Below are 6,072 nucleotides of genomic sequence, written 5' to 3' on the forward strand. Positions count from 1 at the left end.
TCCTCAACGTGGGGAACTTGGTCTTATCCGCCAAACGAAGACTTTGACCTTTGAAGACCGGACACACAAATACAAATACAAATACAACGCCACAACAGGCAAATTGCCCAACGAGGTGGCTGACTTAAGAACATCATGGATCCCCGAGCCCCTACTGCTACACCCCACATGCTACCACCCGCTTCCCATCTCATAGAGATATCGAAGCGTTCCCGAAGTGTGGGTGTATCCGGAAAGTTTTATTATAAAAACAAAACATTGTCGCCTCATACGAAAGCAACCAAAATAAATATATATATGAAGACGATCGTCAATCTAAAATCATAACGAAGACTGGTGATAGACGAGCAACAGTAGAAAGTGGAACATAGAACACCGTAACAACACCTTCCTATCGCTAACCGTTTCTGAGTTATGGTGGATAATGGATCGTGAAAGAAAAATTTACCTCCTGAAAAATTTGTAAAATTTCTGGGAGACATACACGAAAAAAAACGCATATTTCGAAAGAGCAGAAAGAATCATAAAGTGATACCATTTTTTTCATTGGAGTATATGGATTAAATGGCGAGCTACAAGCTCTGAAAGATTGGAGAAGTTCAAAATCGAATTGTTGCCAAATTCTGTAATCGCCGATTTTACAAACACTCTTTTAGCTACAATCGGCAAAATTTACCAAAAACTTGTCTATTTCATCAGTTACCTACCACATCGGTGTCCTAATTTAGTAGAAATTTACACTTTGGTTTGCTATACATCACCGAAATCACCGTTTGTCGAAGTATATATTTTAATAAATTTTGGTAACAATTTAGTTTTGCAATTCACCAATCTCTCATCACTTCTAACTCGCAATTCAGTCCAGATTTCCTGCCGCTGTTGTGGTCAAGTGGTCATAGTGATCGACTCGCTTCGCGAGGTCCCGGGTTCGAACCCCACCGTCGCCAGTGGTGGTCGTCTGAAGTTGGTTTTCTGTGGTTCCCAACTTCAAAGCGCAAATGTGAGCCAATCTCTCCTTTAACAAGTCTGGCCACAGAGAGCAACAGACCTACAGACAGTACAAAAATGTAACTAATACTTATACAAACTGAAATGTGTGCAACTCTTAGAATTCAAAACCGTATTTAAAGCTGAAAATATCAAGAGAATGTTTTTTTATGAGTTAAATAGCCAAAAATACCTGTTTCTTTCTTCTTTTTTATCATGATATGATTAAAAAAGGAAAGAAATGAGAAAACTTTAAATGTTCATACGTTTAAACTCCCACATGTTCAGGGCAGCACCCGTGATGTAACCAAAAATGCCAAAAAACAATCTATCTGAAAGTCTCAATCTATTCCAAAACAAAGACGACATTTCTACCGAGCCAGATTACGATGAGTGCAATCGAAAGAACATAGCAAAAAGCCAACCCCACATAGCAATTAAGTAACAAATGCCAAATCATGATATAACCCGGAAAAAAAATACTATATGGTCGTATGGTAAGTTTTTTAACACTTCAGATCACGCAATTGTTTTATAGAAGATAATTTAGTTGATATATTCTGTTGATCTATAAATTTAGCTTCACTGTAATAAGTAGTAATAACTTATGGTTAGACATAGGACAGAGTTGCTACGGTGTTTTACGTTCCACTTGGTGTTGTATATCACCTGTTTTTCTCCGTTTGGCAAATTATTTGCAGTTCAACCTGTATATCGAATAATTTTGTTTTCCCAGGGTTTGACTGCAGCCACAACAAATTGTTTCTCCGTATCGTCTAGTTAAGTTCTGAAAATGACCACCGTGCGATCACCTTTAGCCAATAGGCATCCTTGAAAAGAAAATGTCTTTGGGCATGGATCTGTAGCAGTTATGGTGGTCGAGTGGTCTATTGACGGACTTGAATTGAATTTCGGCTATGAACCCCACCGATGTCACAGTGGTGGTCGGCTGAAGTTGGTATTCTCTGGTTCCCAACTTCGAGGCGCGAGTGCGAATTGATGTCGTTAAAAAGTCTTGTCACAGAGAGCCACAGAGCGGCGGGCCGTGACCTGATTAGGAAGTATGGATCTGCATAGTGTTACTCTGGGGGGGGGGGGTAGTTTCATGTGTTAGGATCAGTCGGGCAGTTGCCCATTAAATTTAATCATTCTTTGTTTTAAAAATTCATTGTAAAATGTAGAGTAAAAAATATACCCCATCACACAGGCTTTGGGTGGGAAGTAACAATGTTTAAGGCGACAAAATTGTTTTATTTAGTATGAAAATTATTCTAGATTTGCAGTGGTGTGAATTGCCTCTTTAATTAATTTATTTTGAAGCAATGATTGAATTAAAGTAATTTTCGACTCACCATGTTTAAAGTATGATTGACACTTCCGATGTGCAATGCTTATTATTTATTTGATTCTAATATGTTCGTACACGGCCTACGACAAAATTCTTGGTGCCGTGACCTGGATTCGAGTCTGGGTTATTGTGGTATTGAACGAAAGTGGAAAATCGAGAGAAATAATATACTTAGAAGTAAGCTCATAGAGTTATAAACTATGTATTATGTTTTCTCGCACATTTCAGTTTTACGTGAAAATTATTTTTATTTTCAGATTCTGTATTTTAAATATTTCTGAATTTCATTTTTTTATCAGAATTTTTTAACAGTGACCTCGTCGAGCAATTTACGTATTGTGGTTCTTGAATTATTTGTATTCATTTTTATCTATATTTATTGTTGATTCTAAAATTGAAAATGATATATGAAAAATATGAATGAAAAGATGAATCGATTATTTCATTCCCATGGATTGAAAAATCAGGAAACATAAAAATCGATTATTTCAGCCGTTTCGAAAAGAAAATGTCAAGTATTAATATTTATTTTACTAATTGTTAACTATCGCATGAAATTTGAAAGAAAATTTACCGAGATTTTAATGGTTGAAAAACTTTCGGTTATTACTATTTTTCGCATATTAAAATGATTAACGGTCCATAGAGATAAATAGAATGGCTTATATAGTGAAAAATAAGAGAATAATTCTCTAAAAGATCTTTAACATTTATATTTTCAAAACTATTTTATGAGAAATAAATACCCCCCCCCCCTCAATTTCGAGGGTTTTTTTTTTGAGAATATTTCTTCATATTCTTTCATTTTCAGCTTGTGGATGATGCAAATTAAAGTAGAATATCAATTTAAATTCTCCTATCACTCGCATATTATCGTTTATATACTCTTCGTGGTACAACACACATTCATGTTGTCAGGTAAGCAGAAATAACAGTTTCTGATAATCTCCCTCTCTATAATAAACGATCTTTAATAAAGTGCAGACTTGAGAAGAAGCTATTCTCCCAGTTTATAAGCTCGATCGGATTATATAAAACTATTTTTAGTTTTCTTAGTTTCCAAATTTAATTTTCTCATGAAGGAAATTTTATTTGACAGGATACTGATCAGAGGTTTGGGATATTTCGAGACTTGCTGCCTCCGAAGAAGCTACAAATATGAAATTTGGTCAGTATTTTTGTTTTATAATGTAGAGACTGGAAAGGTATATGGAGCAATCATCACTGAGCCGAAATCATTGAAGCTATAAATATGAAATTTATCCAGCTGTTTTATTTTATAATGTGAAGAATCACCAAGGAGGGACTTTTCAAATTTAAATCTCTAGTGGGGGGAGGGGTGGGTTCGTAGGTTACATGGGGTAATCATGGCGAGCTGAAATCACTGAAACTATGAATATGAAATTCTGTCAGCACTATATTACACACACTAAGACGAGATTTCTGGAAATTCAACCCCCAAGGGGGATTAGGATAACTAGCGGGTAACAGCTAGTTATTTATATATCTGGTAACTTGTTAAATTCTTGAATTAATGAAATTCAATTTTGAGACTGCACAGATGCAAAATTGACTGAGAAAGAAATATTCTGTAGTATATATATTGCCAAGTTTCGAGAATTATCACAAGACCTGGGGAATAATAAACACTTTCGATCAATGAAATGTCGAGGGATCGTTTCCTCGACAACAGATTGAATTCAGACGTGTCGTGTGATTTATTATTTACGCAGAGTGCTTCGGAATCAAAGAAAATAATTCCAGTAGTTCCCAATCATTGGATAGCAACAAAACTTCATCTCGAACATTTGAGCTCGGTTCCCAGGTTTCCGTTAATTTTTGTCGCTTCTGTGCCGCATTCATTTTTTTAAGTGAATCATTGAACGGAATTTGTGCTTTTACGTTACGTCAGCTGTAAGTATTTCTTGGACGTCTGATTGGTTCATGAATAATAAATTTCATTCTACGTTAGCAATTTATTTGTAAGAAAGATAAAAATCTAATCCATGGGCAGCCATGCATTTTGCTGGATTGGACGGCCTAATTAGAAAACATTAATTGCCTATAACTATTCAATTACTCTACTCGTTGTCTCTGCTCCCAATTCATGTGATTAGCATTTATTTTCTTGCTTCTAGCTAATGTTAAAAGTGCGATAAGAAAACAATTTGTTTCATATAACATGAAAATTCCGGGAATAGTTCATTTCTTCCAAACTAAGAGTGATAATTAGGAAAATTAAGTGATTATCTTGTTATAATATTTCGAAGTAACTTAAGTTTAGATAATTTTCTTTTTTTTTAAATTTATAGTAAGGATAAGAATTTTGGTTTCTCTTTGCGTTTAATTTTTCATAAAGATTATGATGTTATGGTAAACATGATAAAAATTGGTTACTATGCATGATCACCGATCATTTTGGTAAGTTTCATAAAATGTCCCTAAATTCATCACTTTTACTGATGATTGTACATAATGCCCAAGAGTAATTGATAAATTTAATAAATACGAAAACAACTATAATTTTATCGGCGTTTACATATGAAAATGCTAAATCGTACTAATTCATCTCATTTGCTGGTTATTATGCATAATAACCATTTCGTATTGGTAAATATGATGAATCGGTCCTATTACAGTGAGAAGATTTACTATTTGGATGACCGTACTTGTCAGCCAGAGTCTGAACCGGATATAATGAAACATTATTTTTTCGATCATCCCCGAAATAACTCCTGTAATAATTTACTCCTGTTTGACGAATTCTGGAATCGGTCCTCAATATAACGAACTCTTATTTTACAAATTTTACGGTTATACCCCAATATAATGAATTTTCATTCAGTAAATTTCTCGGTCACATTCCGATATTACGAACTCCTGTTTAAATTAAAAAATGCTTCGATTTAACGAAGTTTTAGAAGCTTTCATTTACAAATTTGCATAAGGGACAGAATTACGAATAAGTCATTAAATCATGAAATTTGTTGAATGGTAGTTTGTTTTATCGGGGTCTTGCAATATTTATCAAACATACTACCGAGACTCATTCGGAAATTTTTCCATTTATTTTTATTTATCCAATTTAAAAATTTTCACTTATGTATTATGTATAATCACCAGTAAAAGTGATAATTTTTTATCATTTATGAAATTAAGCAATGACACTGGGGTATTGTATAATTACCGGTGACAGTTACAATTTATTTAGTATTTATCAGGTTTACAAACGACGCTTGAGTATTATGCATAATCGCCAGTACAAGTGATTTACTTATCCAAATTAACAAAATAATAAGTATGTGTATGTATAATAATCACGTACTATTAAACTTCCCGACGCGATTGGTGATTATGCATAATAACCGATTTATCGCATTTGCCGTAACATATCGTCCCCCTCCCGCCAGAAACATGGATGTGCAAATTTTCACTTTTTTTGTCAGCTGGTTGGACCCCTTATACAGGCTATCTAAGGTTGGCCAGAGACGCGAATGCGTATACCTATTGAAACACGTGTTACAAAACAATTCAAGGAAACAACTTCAATAGCGTAACATGTGTAGAGTTACGTCATTCTATTAGTTCATTTGTCAAAAATAAGGAACATTCAAACGCCATTTCCCACGTTCTTTTATTTTTGACGTGAATACGTCTTTTAAATCGCCTGACGATGATGTGAGCATTCGCAGAAAGTTGCGTGACGAAATTCTTTAAACGCTGATATCTCACGTACA

This window comes from Pholcus phalangioides, unplaced genomic scaffold, assembly GCF_987345545.1.
Source record: "Pholcus phalangioides strain wild (caught in Gottingen) unplaced genomic scaffold, Ppha-v1.0 ptg000015l_1, whole genome shotgun sequence".
Taxonomy (NCBI): domain Eukaryota; kingdom Metazoa; phylum Arthropoda; class Arachnida; order Araneae; family Pholcidae; genus Pholcus; species Pholcus phalangioides.